A 22,903-nucleotide genomic window follows, 5' to 3' on the forward strand; every position below is an offset into this window, starting at 1 on the left:
GCCTCGTTTCGGAGCTAGGGCTCCTCGAAGTTCCCATATAGGCCCCATATAAGAACACCTTTAAGTGTGTGTGGTATGGTAGAACAAATTTGTTCGCTTTTGATATTTGGTAAGCTCTGCTCGCCTCAATTTTTTTCCTAAATTTAGTATTTTTTAAATTTTTCAAATTTTTTTAAATTTTTAAAATTTTTTAAAAATTTATCAAAATTTTTCAGAATTTAAAAAAAAGTTCAAAATTTAAAAAAAAATTTCAAAATTTTTCAAATTTTTCTAAATTTTTTCAAAAATTTTTAAATTTTTCAAAATTTCTTAAATTTTTCAATTTTTTTTAAATTTTTCAAATTTTTTTAAATTTTTCAATTTTTTTTAATTTTTTCACAATTTTTTAAATTTTTCAAATTTTTTTAAATTTTTCAAATTTTTTTAAATTTTTCAAAATTTTTTAAATTTTTCAAAATTTTTTAAATTTTTCAAAATTTTTTAAATTTTTCAAAATTTTTCAAAATTTTTAAAATTTTTTTAAAATTTTTTTAAATTTTTTAAAATTTCTTAAATTTTTAAAATTTTTCAAATTTTTAAAATTTTTCAAATTTTTCAAAATTTTTAAAATTTTTTTTAAATTTTTTAAAGTTTCTTAAATTTTTCAAAATTTTTTAAATTTTTCAAATTTTTTTTAAATTTTTTAAATTTTTCAAAATTTTTCAAATTTTTTTTAAATTTCTTAAATTTTTCAAATTTTTCAAATTTTTTAAATTTTTCAAATTTTTCAAATTTTTTAAATTTTTTAAATTTTTCAAAATTTTTCAAATTTTTCAATTTTTTTTTTAAATTTTTCAAATTTTTTTAAATTTTTCAAATTTTTTTAAATGCGTCACCTCCAGCGATATCAGTTGTTTTGGAAGTATGCACAGGGACTTGCGTCACTTTTACTCTTTTGAGTGTTTTTGACTGATAAGTTACGCACGAGCGTTCCAAAAAATTGAAACGATGCTGTACAACGAGAAAAATAAGATAATTTTCTCTCCTAAATGCTTAAAAAGCAGACTTGAGTCCATAGAATATGCGGCACCTCGCGGATCTCGATGATTGAAGGTCCCCACGCAGTCAAAAAAAAGCATTCCGTTTTGTCTCCGTTTACGTAAACTACACTTCTTTCCAAATATTATGATGGTTTAGTCATCTGTTGGTTGACAATTCGACAAATGTAGATACATTGCACTCCGTATCTATAGAAGAATCAAAACCCAAGTCGCATGTGTATATTTGGGACTTATGAAGGTGCAAAAACCCGCTTTGCCATGTTCGCTTTATGGCAGCTTCACCATAGAACTGGCCACGAGTAAGGAAGTTTGGTGTTGAAATTACATTTTGACTATGATTCGCTAGACTTTTTCGTGATCAAATCGGTATCGTGTTCGAGAGAGCACTGTATCGAGTACCACTGTCGCCATGGCCTGATAAGAAATGGTATTTTTGAACTGCATACAATGCAAAACGTCGAAAGACGTATCAAATTTTCTCACAGATCGAAACATTGGTCGAAACGTCTTATCATTCCTATTGTTAAAAACGATCTGTCAAGTAAACGGAGGCAAAACGGAACGCTTTGGATTGGATTGAACCCATAAGTCAAAATGTTTTTGCGAAAGTGTGAGAAGTCTTTCTTTTTTGCAATGACATTTTTCTTTCAGGTGTCCTGGTGTCCAGGACACGCACTTTTACATATAAAATTATTTTGTAAGAAATTCACCGAAACACGGTCATTTTTTTTACGAAGCTGAAACCCACGTTCAACATACTTCCTCCGATTGTCATGTCATTACACAGGATATCATCTAATACGTCTGTGAGTGTGTGTACAAAAGGCATTTCTGCGAAAAGGTATTACAAATATCAAAACGCCAACGCGCTTTCCGAACTTTTCGTCCCAATCGCTTCGCAGTCATTAATAAGTCATATCACAACTTTTAAAATTGTTTGTTGTGCAAATATAAGGATACTCGCTTTTCGCATTAACAAATAAAAGCTAAAGTTCTAAGAAGCATCAATATTTTAATAAGGGACCTTTTACAAGGGATGCTACATGTCATATTTTGTTCGTAGGCAGAATGAATGCAAAAAACTTACTTTTTAAAGGCGATGCCAATAGTCAAAGAAATGAAAAAAAATGAAATCGCTTTAATCACAAAAATATTATAAAAGACAAAATCGAGTTCGTAGACATTAAACGAACCTAACGAATTGATTAAACAAAATGTCCATGCAAATTATTAGCATAAACAATATTTCTGTGAAAACATGTAAATAACATTATGACACCTTCGGCCAAATTAAATCTGTATTCGAGAAAAGTGTAAATTTTAAACTCTCTAGCACGACACGACAACTCACATTCGAAATCCATTTAATAACGACTTTTGGTTTCGTATTAGTCTTCAATTTTCATGTTCTAGATTTGAATCGCGCGAGCAATTATTTTTAATTCATTTTTGAAATCACACCATTGCCTTTCTGTTATTGCAGTTTTTCATGCAATAAAAATGATTTTTTTCGTTTCGTTTGGTATATTAATACTCAAATTTTAACGAAATTTGAATAAATGTCTACTTCTTGCACACGCATTTTGTTCGAGTCGAAACATTTTTTTTTAATGCTTCCCATCGTTGTGCTCACAATATTTTCGATTTTATCAGTTTATCTTTTGTCTATAAAAATGTTAATCTTCTGTCTCCATTAATTTCGACTGAGCTCACTGATTACAACACTAAATTATTTTATGGAATCGATATACGGTTAATTGAAGATTGAACATTCGACTGACATAATCTACCCACTCAAAAACGTTAGTAAAATTATTCGAAAAGGCTTTTCGCACAAAGTGCGATTAGTCTTTATTTGACTATTTGCACTTTTTCACCAGACTGGAAAGTTTTTTATTGTGTTATTTATAAAGCCAGCATTGACTTAAAACATGAAAATTTGACTGTTATTGAATGAATGTTTCACTTTTTCACTGCTGTTATTTCACCTAGGTAGATAAAAATTGTTTGTAGAAGAGAGTGCTGCTTCCTTTTACAAACTGTTTGTAGAAGAGAGTGTTGCTTCCTTTTACAAACTGTTTGTAGAAGAGAATGTTGCTTCCTTTTACAAATTGTTTGTAGAATAGAGTGATTCCTTCTTTTTACAAAGTGTTTGTAGAAGAGAGTGTTGCTTACTTTTACAAAGTGTTTGTAGAAGAGAATGTTGCTTCCTTTTACAAATTGTTTGTAGAAGAGAGTGTTGCTTCCTTTTACAAAGTGTTTGTAGAGTAGAGTGCTGCTTCCTTTTACAAAGTGTTTGTAGAATAGAGTGTTGCTTCCTTTTACAAATTGTTTGTAGAAGAGAGTGCTGCTTCCTTTTACAAAGTGTTTGTAGAATAGAGTGTTGCTTCCTTTTACAAATTGTTTGTAGAAGAGAGTGTTGCTTCTTTTTACAAAGTGTTTGTAGAAGAGAGTGTTGCTTCCTTTTACAAACTGTTTGTAGACGAGAGTGTTGCTTCCTTTTACAAACTGTTTGTAGAAGAGAGTGTTGCTTCCTTTTACAAGGTGTTTGTAGAAGAGAATGTTGCTTCCTTTTACAAGGTGTTTGTAGAAGAGAATGATTCCTTCTTTTTACAAAGTGTTTGTAAGGGAAACTGACACTTCCTTTTACAAAGTGTTTGTAGAGGAGAGTGATGGTTTCTTTTACAAAATGTTTTTAGAAGAGTAACATGCTACCTTTTACAAAGTATTTGAAGAAGAGAGTGATTCTCAATCTACAAAATGTTTGTAGAAGATGGCGATTATGTCAAAACATAATACGAAGCATCAACGGTTACATTTTAATGATTTATGTCAATGCTAGCTTCATTAACTACATCATTCGAAGCTTTTTAGTTTACTCGAAAAGTGCGAATAGTGAAATAAAGGCTAATCGCACTTTGTGCAATCTATTTCCTGATTAGAGTTTACTCAAGTAACTTACAATTTCACTGGTTGTAGGCAGAACAAAAGCTTCATGCGACAGTGTCTAAAATCAAACGTACATAACTGTACATGCAAAAGGCAATCACGAGAAAAAAAACTCAACTCTCCCTCATTTTTAAGGCAATTTTTAAAACGTTCTCTTCTAACTTTGATCGAATAAACTAGCACATGAATACTTGGAAAAAAATATGTCGGTTAAGTCGTGTCGTAAGTTCATTACAATATCAATTCGTCAAAAAAGAAAATTTCTATCAAATATCAAACCCTATTCTTTCATATAATAGCTCTGACCAGGGCCGGACTAGCTGCTCAAACCCTACTCGGGCAATACCGTGAAGCGACGTCGATGGTTTAATGATGGCCAGCCCGGGCCTGGCTCTCACAAATATATTTCTACAATTGGAACTGGTAATCTATTCATAGAATTTCGATTATCTGCTGCAAGAGCAAGTGCATTTAACTCGTTCCACTTGAGATTAAATTTCCACATTGTATTTACTTGTTGTAATCAGTGGAAACTGTATCAACATATCGAGCGAGCCAGTGAGCGACTTCGAAAGAAGTGACACATTTGGTTTCAGTTGATCCACTTATACAAACAGATCTGCTTATAGTTGCTTATGCTGGTGAAATAGTTAGACAAACGCGAGAGGCAGAATAACATATCTTTAGATTAGAGAGCTTACCTGCCATAAGCTTAACAGCTCTTCCTTTCCAAAAAGGATTTGATCGAGATTACCGCTCAATCAGCGGGTAGAACTACCTTTTTATGCCGGTGTTCATGCACCAACATTACCAAAGGTGAGGCCAGAGCCCATCTCAACCCTTACTGCACTTTCCCCGGGAGCAGTACCCCAGCGCATAAAGCGCAATTGAACCGACAGCCACCACGTTTCAGCCAAGGATAGGCTCCTCAACCATCGCTGGGCCCGATACCGAGAGTTTCTCTGGTTCTCGGGGGGCTTCCAGCTCCCGTGGTACGCGAGAGGCAGTGGTAAAACCGGTTAAAACCAAGCGAATCATCTTAAAACAGCTGAAACGAAGTGCGTCAATTATTTCAAAGTCGCCGACTGTAGCCATTTTCTATCAATTAAATTAGATCCACGACATTTGTGTCCTTTGAATTTATCGATTCATGTAATTGTTTACAAACAATAAAATTACCGTTAAGCGAAATCATCGAAAATAAAACTCCGGCTTTTGACAATATTTTTTTAAAGAAATTTCACAGTTCAGCGTTTCAGTAAACGCATAAAAATTACCATTATTCGGTCATTATATCGACCTTTATAAGAGATTATAGCATGCTCAGAACATGTTGTAAGTGTCTTATTAGTATGGTAAAACCAATTATAAACTGACTAACGCCAAAAAGCTCAGCGTACAACTGTAATATGTTTCGGTCACCCTCGCAGGTACGTTAATTTCATGGAATAATTCCGCTGCACATAAGTTATCTCACACATTAGCAACGCGATCCAAGAATGTCAATCAATAATAATTAGATTATTGATTGATTAATGTTGTTTGAGTTGTTGGAGTTAGCTAATTGTTTAATGGAATATGAACCACCTGTTGCCTCCGATTTATTTCGTAATAATGGTGACACAAATGGCTATTTTGCTATCCTGGTGTAGCACATATTGATCGTTTCCATACTAATCAGATAGCTATTAGAAGTGAATGTTTCGGACTTTTATTAAGAGTGATATCGCCAAAACTTGAACCAATTTTGGTGAAAATAAATACAATGGTTCGGCGATCCAGCGAACGCTGCGCATCTCTGCTTTACAATAAACCTATATTCGTAGCAAGCAATTGAGTTTCTGTTCATTTTGTGACGTAAAAGAAATGAGGTTTTCCACCTTCTACGAAGAAGGAGGAAAGCAACATTTTCAAGACCAATGATCGCTCGGTTCAAGACAATTTCAAGCTGAGCATGTAATTTTGATTTAGTTTATTTCATTCCCATCGCTCCAGCCTGTTTGAAGACCAAAAACAAGTTGAAAACACTGAAAAATATGGGTCTCCTGGAGCGACATTTTACTTCAACTAACTTTATGGCTTGCAACAGAATTTATCTGGGGTTTTTTATATGTGGAATGAAAGAGGGTAAGTCCAGCTACAACACCCTATAGCCAGTTCCGCGGATAAATTCTGTTGCAAGCCAGTAGGACTGTCCAAACATTCACCATATTTTGAGTCATAGGTCTAGAACGGGTGGCGGCCCATACCGATGATTATACTCTTTATGAAGGTCTGCCAAAGGCCTATATTCCTACAAATTTTCAACTTTTAGAAACATGTCTATCTTGAGCTATCACAAAAAAACTGTTTTCATCACCCCTCGACATGCTATGACTTTTCACGTGTTCACTCCGAAAATGGGAAATTAACAGAAAAACTAAAAGATCCCTATTTCTTAGAATTGAAAGACGATTCAAACGAGCTATAGCTTGCCTGGATCGCCGAACCATTGTATTTATTTTCACCAAAATTGGTTCAAGTTTTGGCGATATCACTCTTAAAGACTGGATCTGATTCTAATTAAATATTTTAAAATCTCTTTAAAGACGATTGATCTATCGACCTAAATGTATTTATCTTTGTATGTATATGTGTAAATCATCTTTCGTATCCCACACACGACAGTCAAGGGATGATAATAAAGGAATCGTTAAAAATTATCGAAATTACATCTACATTTTCAAATAAATTAGCTTGTTTTAGTTAGAGGAGAGATAATTATTTAAAAATTTGGTTGATCGATTCAAGTCAAAGAACACCAAAACGGGACCGTTCCGGATCCTCGAACGATTCGATTTTCGAAGAAGGGCAATCATCTGGCGCCTCAGGTATCTCGACTTTTCGTGATATAGTGTACCAGGGGAGACGGGTCGACAATCTCTTTACATCAAACAACATAGAACTAGGTTCGTTTTAGCATTTTCAGGGCCCTGCCTTGGACCCAAAAAGACAATGTCTCACTGAAACCAAAGTTTTTTTCAATGGTCTACGTTATCAGCGTCCTCCATTCTTTCAGCGCCCATTGTCCATGGGCTCAACCGGGCCTGAATCTTTTATATTCCGTTTACCGAAGATCCTTTTGCACATTTTAATACTAAATTTATGAAAGACCAAAGCACCTTTGGAAAGACACCTTTTCAATGTGAAACATCAACACTGAACTATTGTCTGAACAACTAAAAGTTCGTAATATGTCTATCAAACAAATTGGACATTAACAATTTACCGAAATAAGCTTTTTCATGTTGGAATGGGTATTGTGCAATGAAAGGTCAATTATCTTTGTTATAGAAATGTATGGTTGTTGATTCCTGACTGTGTAACACCCTTGATTTCGACTGATATCCATTTCAAACTAATTTCTTGTCTTTCTTTTTTGACTTGACTCGATTTATTCTATCCAACCAAGCCAACCTCCAGAACGGACTATCAACTATATCATACTCCTTATTTCAAATAAAATTTGTTTCGTGTTTTCGAAGCAATCTAACTCGAAATAGAAGCAGACCTATCTACACTTTCGTGGCTGTAAAACGAAATTCAAATTGAATTCATAAAATATTCAAATATACATCGGTCAGGTCGTATATATATAATGGTAAGCATTGTACATAAAACCCACAATGCAGGCCAACCGAATCGAAATGAGAATAGTAATACTTTATGTCCCATATTCGAAGTTATGTAGTTTCGAAATGGTTCACCGTATAGTAATAATGCAGTTTACATTATTATCGAGTCGTATGTATAATACATGAAAGTCCATATTCGGGGCAGACAAAATTTTATACTTACATCAATAAATTAGGTATATTGAATCGGCGATTTTAATTATGCTTTTGTTTTATTACATCGGTAACCAAATTTACCCAGAGAGTTCACTGAACTGAGGTGTATGTGTCCCGTGAGCTTTGTTTCACTTCATGTTTTTAGCCCCGTACGAAGTACAAAGGGGCTTATAGGATTACGATGCCGTGTGTAATTGATGGAATTCGAAGCAGACGGTAAGGGCAAAGTGTTTGCCTATGTTCATAGATAACGAATCCGCAATAAAAATTTTGTCTGTCCGTCTGTCTGTCCGTCACGTCGATATCTTGAGTAAATCAAATCCGATTTCAAAAATTTTTTCCCTGAAAGATAGTCAAAATAGTGAGGCTAAGTTCGAAGATGGGCATATTTGGGTCGGCCCTTCGTGAGTTAGGGCCGCCTAAGTGCTTAAAGGTCTTTTGGGGATATTTACGGCAAAAAAAAACGATGGAAATGCAAATGAAACGGCAAAAGATAGGTATTGTCGATACCGATCCAGGAAAAAAAAGTTTATTAAAATCGGGTGAATGGACCGTGAGTTCGGGTCCTAGAAGTGAAAGGCTACTCGGCCCTAAGTGTATTTTGCATATAACTCGAGTAAATTTCATCCTTTTTTCGTAATTTTTGTTTCATTTGAAAGGTAATCGAAGCCCGAATATAATGTGGCGAAAAACGTTTTAAATTTGGGTCCTTGGACTGAGGCCGCTCCTCGGCCCTAAGTGTATTTTGCGTATAGATCGAGTAAATATCATCCAATTTAGCTAGTTTTTGTCTTATATGAAAGGTAATTGAACACCGAATAGAATGTGGTGAGAAAAACGTTTTAAATTTGGGTCCTTGGACTGAGGCCGCTCCTCGGTCCTAAGTGTATTTTGCGTATAGACCGAGTAAATATCATCCAATTTTGCTAGTTTTTGTCTTATATGAAAGGTAATTGAACACCGAATAGAATGTGGTGAGAAAAATGTTTGAAATTTGGGTCCTTGGACTGAGGCCGCTCCTCGGCCCTAAGTGTATTTTGCATATAACTCGAGTAAATTTGATCCGATTTTCCTAAATTTTGTTTCATTTGAAAGGTAATCGAACACCGAATAGGTGGTGAGAAAAATGTTTGAAATTTGGGTCCTTGGACTGAGGCCGCTCCTCGGCCCTAAGTGTATCTTGCATATAACTCGAGTAAATTTGATCCGATTTTCCTAATTTTTGTTTCATTTGAAAGGTAATCGAACACCGAATAGAATGTGGTGAGAAAAATGTTTGAAATTTGGGTCCTTGGACTGAGGCCGCTCCTCGGCCCTAAGTGTATTTTGCATATAACTCGAGTAAATTTGATCCGATTTTCCTAAATTTTGTTTCATTTGAAAGGTAATCGAACACCGAATAGAATGTGGTGAGAAAAATGTTTGAAATTTGGGTCCTTGGACTGAGGCCGCTCCTCGGCCCTAAGTGTATTTTGCATATAACTCGAGTAAATTTGATCCGATTTTCCTAAATTTTGGTTCATTTGAAAGGTAATCGAACACCGAATAGAATGTTGTTGAAAAAAAATTAAATTTGGGTCCTTGGATTAAGGCCGCTACTCGGCCCTAAGTGTATTTTGCATATAACTCAAGTAAATTTCATCCGATTTTCCTAATTTTTGTTTCATTTGGAAGGTAATCGAAGGCCGAATAGAATGTTGTTGAAAAAAATCAAAATTTGGGTCGTTGGACTAAGCCCGCTACTCGGCCCTAAGTGTATTTTGCATATAACTCGAGTAAATTTCATCCGATTTTCCTAATTTTTGTTTCATTTGGAAGGTAATCGAAGGCCGAATAGAATACTGTTGGAAAAAAAATAAATTTGGGTCGTTGGACTAAGGCCGTAACTTGGCCTTAGGCCTCTCAATAAATTAAAATTTTAGGTCAACTTGAAATTTGTGCTACATTTGAAAGGAACGTCGTACGGGGCTTCGTAATTGCGCTATGCGCAATTTGTAAGATGTACACATTTCATAATAATTTTACTTCAACTACGTTTACGGGTGCAATAGGTCTACGGTCAAAGTAGGGTGACAGACGCACTAGGGTCACGTACGCAATAGATATTCGGGTTCGTACGGGGCTCAGTCGCAGCAAACGCTCCGACTGTTCTGATGGCTCGTTTTTATAGTGGCACACATAGAGGTAGACTAGTGGCACATAAAGTATTACGAATTTTTGCATTTCATACTTCATGTGCCACTAAAATTCGTGTTCCTTACGTGATTTGATTTGGACATAATAATAGGCTGCCTTCCTTAGGGCCTCTTTAACTCTTAAAAAAAAAACAAGTGCGTCAGAACAAACAATTAAGTACTTTGCACTCGATGACATAATAGTTAATAATACTACAACCCAGTGATAAATGCTTTTTTAGGCACTAGATGTCAAGATTGTCACTGGAGGTCGTAGGACGAGTGTGACAATACACATCGTGATTTAATTAATTGGTTTCCATCCGATCTAGTTACGGTCCTGGGCCCATAACCTGTTGGAGTCCGCGAATCTGAGACATAGACTCAGTCAAACTAGGATTTATACAGAGGAAAGTTTAATATGGTCAATTCATGACGAACACACAATTTAGACTAAAACTTCTTCTGATTACAAATTGATGTGGTTGCTGTTGCTATGTCAATCTCTAACAAACCCGAGGAAAAGCCGAGTTTTACAAAATATTGTGTGTTGAATTGGAATTATGCTATTCATAATTAACTATTTTAGTCTTACGTAGTGTAACAAAACGACGCTCGTAAGCTTCGAATTGTGTGCTTGTGAGAGACTGTGTATCCTGTGTATCGTACCTTTTGGAAATTTATTTACTTATAAATCAATGAGCTTGCCAGAAACGATTTTAATTGTAGCATTCAAAAAAGGGGAGAAAAATGATTTATTCTGACATTATGTTCACTAAAATTTTGAATCAATGCTGCTTGTTCTAAAACAAAAGGAAAATTAAGTTCAATTTTCTAATGAAAATCCACTTTCGATAATTTATGGTGTATGTTCGTATACAAGCTCGTTTTCTTGATATTCGATGTAACCTAGGCATTGTATACGGGGGATATTATAGACGTTGTCTTTATGTGCATATAAATAGCACGCCTTCCATGTACAAATATTACAATTCGGTAAAGCGAACCATACCCCGCTCATCAATTTTCATAAAAGTATCAGAAATTTACAATATACTACACACGAACATCTTTCTGATGAATAATGTGCGAAGGATATTATTTGCTCCATATAATCCGGGCAATACATAAAAATTTACATTAGAATGCTGTACTAGCTGCACGTTTCCGATGTTTTTCAATTGTTATTTTTTTATGTGCCTTTTAACATGGTCATTATTTGGTACAAAAAATAAAGTTTTTTTTTGTTTCCGTGAATGAAAATCGATTCGAAAATATTAAAAGTTTTCAAATTATCAGCAAACAGCAGCAGCGCAGTTGTTTTATGGCATTGGTGAAAGTAACGAATTTTTCAACTTTGCTCAACTAGTATCGATAAACGTAAAATGCTCTTTTCGTATGTAAATCACTTTTACGGCAATGTAAATGGCGCTTCGCTCATATGAAATATGCCTTTACATTACCTATTTACGTAAAGCACAGTACGTACGTGGGTCCATTTTGACTATAGTGAGAATACCGATTTCCCCTTCGGGTTTAACGTCCCAACTCAACATGCTTCCTGTGAAATTTTATTCCAGCATAGACGTTGATTTTCGCTTAAGGAATCATGCCCGCACGTTAGGAAGCGGGCGTGACGCAAGTTCAGTACCAAAAATGTTTTAACAAATTTTTTTTGAGGACGGCGGAACATATTTACAGCAACTTTTTGACTTCTCCCCCTTAACTCCAACGACCCCAACTTAGATATTAGGATTTTTTTTGGCCGATGCTAATGGCACGCGCGTGTATCATAGACTATTCGCACGCGCGTGCGATTAGTGTTTAATAGACTATTCGCACGCGCCCTAATCTTTGGCTAGTCAGAAAGTATTATAATTCTAGTTTATTTTGCATATACAATGTGTTGTAGCACAACACTGCTACTAGCATGAACAGTGTTCATTGAACACTCATTCTTCCAAAGACAAAAAAGCCTTCAAATTTTCAAAGATATCTATTGCTTGTGTTCAACGCACTCCAAGCTAAAGTGATCATAATGGTTTGCTGCAGAAAGTACTCTATTTGAGATGAAAATATTTTTCCGGTGTTTTTTAGTTGTGTGACATATTGTGAAGTTTCAGTACCCTATTCAGAGTACGTGTACGACTCATGCTTGAAGTGCGTTGATGTGTTGTGTGTTTTTAGTTACACTCCAAATATTTCTTATTTTCATTCTAGTAGCAGAGTTGTGGTTGTAGTCGCACGTTAAAACTTTTTTTCGAATAATTGTCCCTATGATGCAGTCACAGATGGTGCAAAGTTCAGTATTCAGTTATATTTGGCATTACCTGAGTAGGGGGAAACCTTACGTGGTTGTCCAGAGATGCGAAATCAACGAGAAAATAGTTCCTTCTGTAATGTTTGTCATCGCTCTAACTATCCGGATTTATTTTCAGCATTTGAACAAAAATTACAACGAACATTCATACAATCGCTCTAACTTGAGTAAATCGATTCAGATTTTGATAAACTATTTTGCTCCCGTTTCGTAATCGTAAAATTAGAGCTATTATAGGGGACTGGTTTTTCGCATATAAATCTTCGGAGCTATGCAACCAATGGCATTGTTAGGAACAGCTGACGAAATCTATACCTCCTCTAACAGGGGAAAAAATTGTCAATATCGGATGATGGGATCGGAAGTTAGGGTTGCTTTTTTTGCTTCTATCTTGTGTAAATTTCATCTGATTTTCGTGAATTTTTTATTTTAGTTTTAAAGGTATGTATGACTGTAAAGCAAAGATATTGTTTTTAGAGCACTAATAAAATAGCTGCCGCCATATTGGATTTTAGTGTTTTTGCCCACTTCTTTGAGTCATTTTCAAGCGATTTTCATTAATTATTATTTAGAGATGCAGTTTTAGAGTGTAATATTGTAATATGATTGAAGCTTCGACACTGATAGGTGTTTCATACGGGTCGACAAGGTCGACGTAGCTTATGTTTTTGTAAAAGTAGTTACTAGGTGACTTTGTTTTCTTTTGTAGAAGGAATCAGTAGTTGTGTCACGGTCATTTTGTAAAAGGAGTCACTAGATGACTTCGTTTTATTTTGTGTCTTAGACATATAAATTAAGATTGGCTCACCTAGTTTGTGTATATTACGTAGGTGGAAGCACGGGGTTTCAGGGGGTTTCGAACATTTAGTTTTTTCATGTTGCAGATATTGCAGTGTCAAATTCTGTCCAAGATGTGACATATTTGCAAGGTATTGGCCTTTTTCACAAAGTATAATCAGCGTAACCTTCGTAAAAAGAATCTTGAATCTGACAAGAGCACGTGTGCCAACGTGTAAAAAACAAATGTTCAAAAACCCCTGCTGAACCGTGGCGATCCTCTTGTCAAACGGACAGTACATAAACAAATTCCATCATTTATTGTAAACGAAGTCACTGTTCACTTCGTTTCGTTTTGTAAAAGGAATCATTAGGTGACTTCATTGTTTTTTGTGGGGGACTTCGTTTTGTTTTGTGAGCGCCGGCGATTAGTCCATTATACACTAATCGCACGCGCGTGCGAATAGTCCATTAAACACTAATCGCACGCGCGTGCGAATAGTCTATTAAACACTAATCGCACGTGCGTGCGAATGCTATTATACACTAATCGCACGCGCGTGCCATTAGTCACTTCGTTTTTTTTTTGGTAAAACTTTCTTTCAAAATTTTTTTGGGTCAATTTTTTGTGGATAAATCTTCTGCGAAAGGCGCACAATGCGTCACCCTCAGCGATATCAGTTATTTTGTAAGTAAGATAAAGGACTTGCGTCACATTTACCCTTTAAGGATTTTTTGACTGATGTTTAATTTCACATCAAAAGGTTTTCAATTGATTCCTAGGGAAGAAGGGAAATCACAAACAACTTATATATACTGATTCTGGCATTAGGCGAGATAAATCGGCAACGGTAGTCTGGTTTGTCTGTTTTGGTTTTCTACATTTTTTAAAATTTAGCACACTCTGATTAAGAATGTATCAAGGTCGCGAGGTGTTAATCTCGCATTTTGTGTTCGGTACCAGTCTTCTATCAGCATATAAGTTCTTTGGGAAATCAGAGCAATAAACCGCTGTTGGATTATACTCTGAAACCTGCAAATTCTCAGTAGGTGATTAACGCGAAAGAGAGGACATAAAAATCCCATTTTTAAGCTAAAGTGACATAATAGATGTAAACTACGATTGTGTTGTTTTGCACACTAGATGTGAGATTGCCGAAAAGAGCGAAGCTTGTTTCTTCACACATCGTGTGCGCAAAACGACCCGATTATTATTATTATTAGTTAAAATATTTCTGATTTTTATGGGTGACAAAATCTTTATCTCACGTTTCTATCACTAGTTATCAGGCTAAGTAGCCATAAAGATATAACTCAACGTGTTTGCTTGGGTTCGGGTCCAAGCTCTGATATTCATTGCTCTTAAATTGAATCAATGCTCATTGCTGATTTAATGCTACTTTGCTTCTGATTTTGTAACAAAACATTATTTTACCGTGCCCCGTAATCATAATGCAATAATGTTTGTTTTAATTCGTTTACAAATTCTATAAATTCCATAAATTTTCGATGGAAATTTTCTTACATTAATTTTAATTCAAGTTCAAGGTTAAAGCACAGGGAAATTATTATGCAGATTACTTCCTTTAGCTCCAATTAATTCAATATCTTCTGTTGTATATAGTTTACATATTTCGTTGTTGAAATTCATTTTTTTTTTCAAGACAGAAATTTGCATTTTATGTTAATTTGTGGAATTTATACAAGAAAAATGTGCATTGAATGCATGAACGAATTACAGTTGCACTTCGAAAATGAAAACATAATTTTTCACAGTAAACTCTAATTTCTCGATCGTGCCTTGCAAATTATATTCGACATGGTTGAGGTTATGGTTTTACTTATGTAACATAACGAAGGAGGTGTGTAAACATTTTCATAAGAATTTCAATTATGCGAATTCGCGCTCGTTGCATAAACGTCGCATCAGCATTCAGCATATCAGATTATGAGATAAGAATAAGTCTGCAATACGAATCGGGAAAATGAAATCTGGTAATGGTTGTGCATTTGTACTAAGTTAATGAGATGAACGAATGTTTCACCTTTCAAGATTCAGACGGCGTCTGTCTAACATTTAATTATTTTCGTTTTAATTTTATATTAAAGTATGAGATGTTGCAACATAAGCGTTTGGTAACGAATTTTGTTCAGGGACAATACTCTCTCTAGCAAACAAACTTTGTTTTGACGCTGTCAAAGTTCCACCTTATTTCTTTGCTGATAGAATCATGCACTTTTGATTAATTTAGAATTTAACCATTTCTGACGCTTTACCATACAATCATGTGTATAATTACAAAATCTGTTACTTCTTTTGATCAAATATTGTTGGATCGATAGGTTATGGACTACTTTTGACATTAAGAGTCCCTCTTGACTGTCTGTACACGAAGCTGTCACACACACATTTAAATATATGACTTTTCATTTTAATTTGTCAGTTTGTTCTATTGGTGATTTGGTATCTGGTGGCTGTAAAGAATGAAATCTCTGGAAAGAAATTTTATGTGCGGACTGAGCGATAGGGAGAATTTTGAGGAGCATTTCCCTCAGTGTACGTCTTTGTTCTACAAACCCCTTGCGCATTTTGGTACCTTTGTATCCAGTCCTCGAGGAATTAATTGCACAAAGAAGACTCTACTCCTTTCAATTTGTCGGTGTCGTGCCAGGGCCTATTTTTGGTAATTTTTTTGGAAATTTCTACCAAAATTTCCAAAAAATTGCCAAAAATTTCAAAAAACTGAGATCGTATAAAAACCGAATTTTTCCACAATTTCGAACAGTTTCGGCAACTCCTGAGCTCAGCCGTGTGTCTTAGCCGGTTCTAAGTGATTTTGTTTGATTTCGTTTATCACCTACAGGATGAGCTAAGTGTTTAGCTGCCGTTTCGTTCATTGCAATTTGATTGATTTGATTTACAGATTTGTTTTCCTCTTTTCCTTTTCTTTTTCTTGTTTTTGAATTTTCTTCAGCTTTTTTATATCGAATATTTGACGAATATTTTTTCTTCAATTGTTTGAATATGATTCTTGTTTTCATCTTTAATTTCTATTTTTGTCATAAATATCAGTTGGTTTTATACTGTTGATAAATAAATAAATAAATAATTGCTTACTGACGCTCTCATCTATCAAATTAATCATACTCGACTTCGTTTGAAAGCTGATAGTGTCAAGAATCAACCAAAATCATTGAGGGCCGGCTAAAACACAAGGCTGAGCTCATGAGTTGCCGAAACTGTTCGAAATTGTGAAAAAATTCGGTTTTTGGTCGATCTAAGTTTTTGGAAATTTTTGGCCAAATTACCAAATTACCAAAAATAGGCCCTGTGTCGTGCTGAAAGTTTTTCTTTTCTACGACTTACTAAAGACCGAATTTAGTCGAAAGCAGAACACAAAATCATGTCCGGAGCGATAGCGCAGGACTTGACGCAGTCTAACTTCCAAAAAAAGAACGAAGAAATTTTTTTGAGACGCGGCAACTATGTATAGGCGAGAATTTAAGTTTCTTTCCTTTGGCCTCTATCACCACAAATCATATTCTATCTTATTCGCGCTTCAAATACGAGCAAAACGAGCTATCACTCGACTATGTAACTTTAGAATTGCCGGAGATACATCGTTTTGAAGTTGGTCATTTTGATAGAAAATGCACCAAATTAACGTTTTCCAAACAATCAAAATCTTTCAACTTACTCTGTATGTTTCTATCTGTCTATCTATCGACGGTCGATCTCGGAAACTAGTCAGCCAATCTCCATGAAATTTTGCAGGAACCTCAGGGTGGGCATAAAAATGAAAATGTGATACGCCATTACCCCAGGAAAAACCAGAATTTTGTTTTATTGGCCTCGAAGTGGTTTCTGAGTGTGGTTTTCGAGGGTCGGGAACGCGTTTTCGGCTGTAGCTTAGCTGTATTGAAACCTACAGAGGCGTGCGACCGATCAAATGAAAGGTATTCGTAACGCGATTCGAACAAAAAAATAATTAAAAAAATCGGGGCAGATTCGTTTGAGCTAGAGTGATTAGAGTGACCAAATTTTGAGCTACTCGAGCGTAGGATGAAAGGACTAATATCTTTTTGGGTTATGAGAGATAGAGAATTACTTTCTTCGGCAAAGTCTCAGAGTTTTACGAGTAGAACAGAGGGGCATATGTGAAAAATGTCGAAAGTTGGAAATGGGTGGGTCAATTATGTTTTTAGAGGTATTTCTTGAATGGTGGCAGATAGAGAGTTACTTTCTTCGGCAAAGTCTCAGAGTTTTACGAGTAGAACAGAGGGGCATTTGTGAAAAATGTCGAAAGTTGGAAATGGGTGGGTCAATTGGGGTTTTAGAGATATTTCTTGAATGGTGGCAGATTTTCGTCAAATTTTCGATTTTCGTCAAATTTTCGATTTTCGTCAAGTTTTCGATTTTCGTCAAATTTTCGATTTTCGTCAAATTTTCGAATTTCGTCAAATTTTCTAATTTCGTCAAATTTTCTATTTTCGTCAAATTTTCGATTTTCCCCAAATTTTCAAATTTTGCCAAATTTCCGAATTTCTGTTATAAAAAGCAGGGTTCTAAAACTTCTAAAACGACTGATATCCCAACAAAAATCTCTTCGAGAAAAGTGTGACGCAGTCTATCTTCTTCTTCTTTTTCAGCCTGTTTCTGCGTCGCAAAGTGGCAAATGTTCAGGAACAGACCAGCAAGAAAATTTATCTGCCACATGCGACGCAGATTTTTTTGTTGAAATTTTGGTTGTTTCCAATCAAATTTTTTTTTGGTAAAAACTATTTGGCAGATGATGAGAAAAACTAAGCCAGCTTGTTTGAACTAAAATTGGGTGTAAAATTTAATTTGTGCGTAACGAAGCTGAAAGCGTCAACTCTAGCGATATCATTCATTTTAGAAATTGCACTTCCAAGACTGCGTACGAAATGGAAAGAACTTAGAGAGGCCTACATCCAGCAGTGGATAGAAACAGGCTGAAAAAGAAGAAGAAGAAAGACTGCGTCACACTTTTCTCGAAGAGATTTTTGTTGGGATTCTATTTTTTGTCATAAGCGTGTGTCCTGTTATGTCCTTCATCGGATTCATTAATTTACATGGGGATACAATTAAAAGATTTTCTTTTAATACTTCCGATTGTGTGTACAGATCACGCAACAAAATAATCGCTACACAGCACTTAAAGTGTCGGTATACAATTTTGTAGAGTATCATTTCTCGGAAGAATGAGTAATTACTGGTTGCGAATGTGAACTGACCATTAATTACAGTAATACCTTAAACAGAAACCAAGGTCAATGTGGTAAAATAGATTAGCTCTGGAACATGAAAAAGAATTTTATTCCGTGCATATTCCATCAACGTTTGATATGAACTATAAAAAATTAGGTAGAAAACCGATTTGTACTTGAAATTCATTCTTGATCAATACAAGTTTCTTTTCAATAACAATAAATTATATTTAAATTCGAATATTGCGTGCCAAAATGCTTTCGAAGAAAAAGAAAGAAAAGCCATTGTTGTACAGGCCCTATTGATTGAGTGAAATGAGTGTGCATAGAGCATATGCTAGGAAAATGAAAGCTCCCCGTATATACAAAACCTTCTTAGTTTAATTTTCTCATTTATATATCAAAAATTATGCTAATCTCTACTTTATCGCCTGCGTTCCATGAAACTAATTAAAATTCCTTTGGTTAATTGGAAAATTTCTTCCAATTAGCGTACGGGAGTTGAAATGAAAATGACATGAAAAGTTTGCTTGAAAACAATTCTTTCTGTTTTTACATTTACAGGATCGTAAACTGTTGCGAACCATAATATAACACAACGACTGGCATCAAACATGGTTTGAAGAACGTGAGCGAAAAACGCAACCATAACATTACTACATTTTGTGCACCCATCATTCGTCCTGGAGGTTGACGGCCCGAAACCACCCTCTCCTTCAACACCGCCATATCAGCGTCTGACACAGGCCCTACAATCGGACCCAAGATGTGCACAAGAGGTAAATTAATGCAAAACATTTGAATTTTTAAATTTATCGTAAAAAAGTGAACGTCCATCACCTTTAAGGATTACTGTGGATTTACATAGCAACGTAAAAGTGACAGATGCAAAAATTTTCTCATACGGCAACTCGAAATTTCATTCATAATTTTAATTTTATGAATGAAACTTCGGGTTGCAGTATTTAAAAAACATTGCATCTGTCACTTTTACGTTGCTATGTAAATCCACAGTAACTGTATCTTCCCCAACATATATTTGGCTACATGCAGCCGTCTTAATAGAATTCAATGAGAGGCTTCGTACTGACGTACCCATGTGAAAATGGTGTACCAAACAACACAAATTGAGTTCGACAAACAGTCCAAACCGCATTTTCAAAGAGAATAATTTAAGTGTTGGCTGGTTAAACCACTTTATTGAAAGGGGGGTGCAGAATGTTTTGGTGTGTGTTGAGAGCATTGAAGAGGTAGGAAGCAATCTGTCGAATTAGATCAACGGATGTAAAAGACTCGATTATTTTAGACAAACACTTCACGTCTGTAAGAGTAGTTGTCTTATTCTGTTTAATACCCATATGAAGCAGTGGAATCTATAGGCTTACCACAACGTTTGTAACACGTCGAGATGAACTCCCTTAGCAAGGGGAAACCTTGCCAGAGATGCCAAATCAGCGGAAAAAATTGTCGGTCTGTCCGTTCTCTAACTAAACTCACGCCGTAAGTGCGCAATTTGATTTGAATTTTAAGTTAACGAGTGTCTGAAAAGTGAACGAAAAAATGAATTTTAACACTTGTTTTATGAGAATGGGACGATTTAACGCTGCGTAAAAATACGTGTTCTACCGTTCATTTATGAATTGTCAGCGCACGTAAACTTGAGTCAATCGGATCCAATTTTTAAAATTCTTTTCTTTTTCGTTGGGCGATGTCAAAGAAAGGTTAAGATAAAAGATCGGCGGTTTTGGGTTGACCCCTCCCGAGCTGGTGCTCCACAATCGCTTTAGTGTATTTCGATGATATCTTCCGCAAAAAACGAGCCATCAGAACAGTCGGAGCGTTTGCTGCGACTGAGCCCCGTACAAACCCGTATATCTATTGCGTACGTGACCCTAGTGCGTCTGTCACCCTACTTTGACCGTAAGCCTATTGCGCCGGTTAATGTAGTTAAAGTAAAATTATTATGGAATATGTACATCTTACAAATTGCGCATAGCGCAATTACGAAGCCCCGTTACGACGTTCCTTTCAAATGAAACGAAAATTTCAAATCGCCCTAAAATTTTATTTTTTGAAGGGCCTAGTATCGGCCTCAGTCCGAGGACCCAAATTTAAAATTTTTTCAACTACATTCTATTCGGCCTTTGATTACCTTCCAAATGAAACAAAAATTACGAAAAACGGATGAAATTTGCTCGAGTTATATGTAAAATACACATAGGGCCCTAGTATCGGCCTCAGTCCGAGGACCCAAATTTAAAATTTTTTTCAACTACATTCTATTCGGCCTTTGATTACCTTCCAAATGAAACAAAAATTACGAAAAACGGATGAAATTTGCTCGAGTTATATGTGAAATACACATAGGGCCCTAGTAGCGGCCTTAGGCCAAGGATCCAAATTTAATTTTTTTTCAACTACATTCTATTCGGCATTCGATTACCTTCCAAATCAAACAAAAATTACGAAAAACGAATGAAATTTACTCGAGTTCTATGTAAAATATACATAGGGCCCTAGTAGCATTTCACTTCTAAGGCCCTAACTCACGGTCCACTCACCCGATTTTAAAAAACTTTTTTTTCCTGGATTGGTATTGATTGGATTGGTATACCTATCATTTGCCGTGTCATTTACATTTCCATCGTTTATTTTGCCATAAATATCACCAAAAGACCTTAAATCACTTAGGTGGCCCTAACTCACGAAGGGCCGACCCGAATATGCCCATCTTCGAACTTAGCCTCACTATTTCGACTATCTTTCAGGGAAAAAAAATTTTTGAAATCGGATTTGATTTACTCAAGATATCGACGTGACAGACGGACAGACGGACAGACAAAATTTTTATTGCAGATTCGTCATCTATGAACATAGGCAAACACTTTGCCCTTACCGTCTGCTTCGAATTCCATCAATTACACACGGCATCGTAATCCTATAAGCCCCTTCGTACTTCGTACGGGGCTAAAAAGTTCATAAAAATTGGATGACCGACTCGCGAGTTAAGGCCCTTGGTGTGACCCAGGTATGTACAGGGCACCAAGCGATTTTTGCAAATAGGTCCCGATTTGAATGCATTGCGACTATTTAACTCGAGTGAACTTGACCGAATTTTATGAGTTTTTAGTTGGTGGAAAGGTATTTACGACTGTAAGGCGTAGAAGAGAAATATATTGAGGAAAATTGTAGAGAGTTTTTGTTAACAGAGAAGTAATTGCTTATTTATGTTGGTCGTTTCAGCCATCCTATATATGACATACAGCTATATTGAGATGTATATAGACATAGAAATATATGATTTCTTAAGTTTGACTTCGTATGAGGCTGTCGATATTGCTTCCGGCAATATCTTCGTATGAGATATCAACAAAAAGAGTGGGTAATGTAAGCGATTTTAATGTGCTCATAGCCTTTCAGCAGTGAAGAGAATGAAGTGAGAGAGATGAAGAGTTTCACATTAACCTGTTATAGACGGCAAGCGTGTGACCAGTATTATTATCGGGTCTATTACTTCAATCAATCAAATTATTTTCAATCGGTTGATTTCAAATCTTGTACTTCAATTTGTTGACATGCATTTTACAATATAAAGGAATTCAAAATATAAAAAAAATAAGTTTGTGCCGCATTTCAATAAATAATATAGAAACAGAACAACATTATTTTCACGTGGGTATGATGTCTCATAATTTGCATGACTTTATTTAAGTTAAACGAATGAATTGGAGCTTTTAAGCTATTTTGAGTTTTTGTTGACTTTGGCATAACTTTTAATAGTAGATTATTCACCTCTGTCCACATGTTTATTTAGACACTTGGGGAGTTATTGCATGAGCCGAAGGCGAATGGTATAACCCCAAGTGTCTAAATAAACATTTGGACAGAGGTGAATACGCTATTTTATCTACCGACGGCGAAATAATAGCACTTTTTCACTGCTATTATTTCACCTAGGTAGATAAAATTGTTTTTCTTTAAGATAAAACATAAACGGTGACATACATACATCGAAAGAATTCTGAATGAATGAAAGTGTCTAAGTTTTTGCCGAACAAAATCATTAATCTCAAGTTGTTTTTTCTTCTTCATAAAATGTTTTTCTTTCTCCCTGACATAAAAAAAACGAAAAGTTTTTGTTTTGTTCCATCTATTTGATGTCGATCATACAATGTGAATAGAAACCAAAATCCGTAAAAGACTCATTCTCAAAACGAAATATTTTTTTTTTTTACTTCTTTGAAAATTGTGCTGGTGGAATGTCCTAGGGCGTGATACGAACCAAATAGAAATTCAATTGTCTCTTCAATAATCCATCAATTTGCACAGTTTTGGATGGAAAATTTATAAATTTCGTTGCGAACATAATTACGTAGCATATTGTCGCAGCAAATAAAAATCTGTAGCAGAAGTTTGTGATTTTTTCCCCTCTTCTATTGTAAATTGGAACATCATAAAATATGATATTGGGGGTTGAACATCGCTTTTATTTATAACATTTTGTTACAATTTTATTTAAAAGTTTCGATTAATGTCAATTTAAAAATTATTGTTCATTAAGTGAAGCTTTTATCGTTGAAATGC

At 35.2% G+C, this 22,903-nt stretch overlaps 1 protein-coding gene across 3 annotated transcripts in view; it reads left to right on the forward strand.

Moving 5' to 3' along the window:
* Nucleotides 1-22,903, forward strand: part of LOC119072734 (serine/threonine-protein kinase NIM1) — a 42,960-nt gene that overhangs the window by 7,568 nt on the left and 12,489 nt on the right. For all 3 annotated transcript variants that reach the window (XM_037178010.1, XM_037178012.1, XM_037178011.1), the window contains one exon: nucleotides 18,884-19,098. The gene's annotated coding sequence lies outside the window, so the exon portion shown is untranslated. The remainder of the gene's footprint in view (nucleotides 1-18,883; nucleotides 19,099-22,903) is intronic.

The sequence above is a fragment of the Bradysia coprophila genome (genome assembly GCF_014529535.1).
Source record: "Bradysia coprophila strain Holo2 chromosome IV unlocalized genomic scaffold, BU_Bcop_v1 contig_84, whole genome shotgun sequence".
Taxonomy (NCBI): Eukaryota; Metazoa; Arthropoda; class Insecta; order Diptera; family Sciaridae; genus Bradysia; species Bradysia coprophila.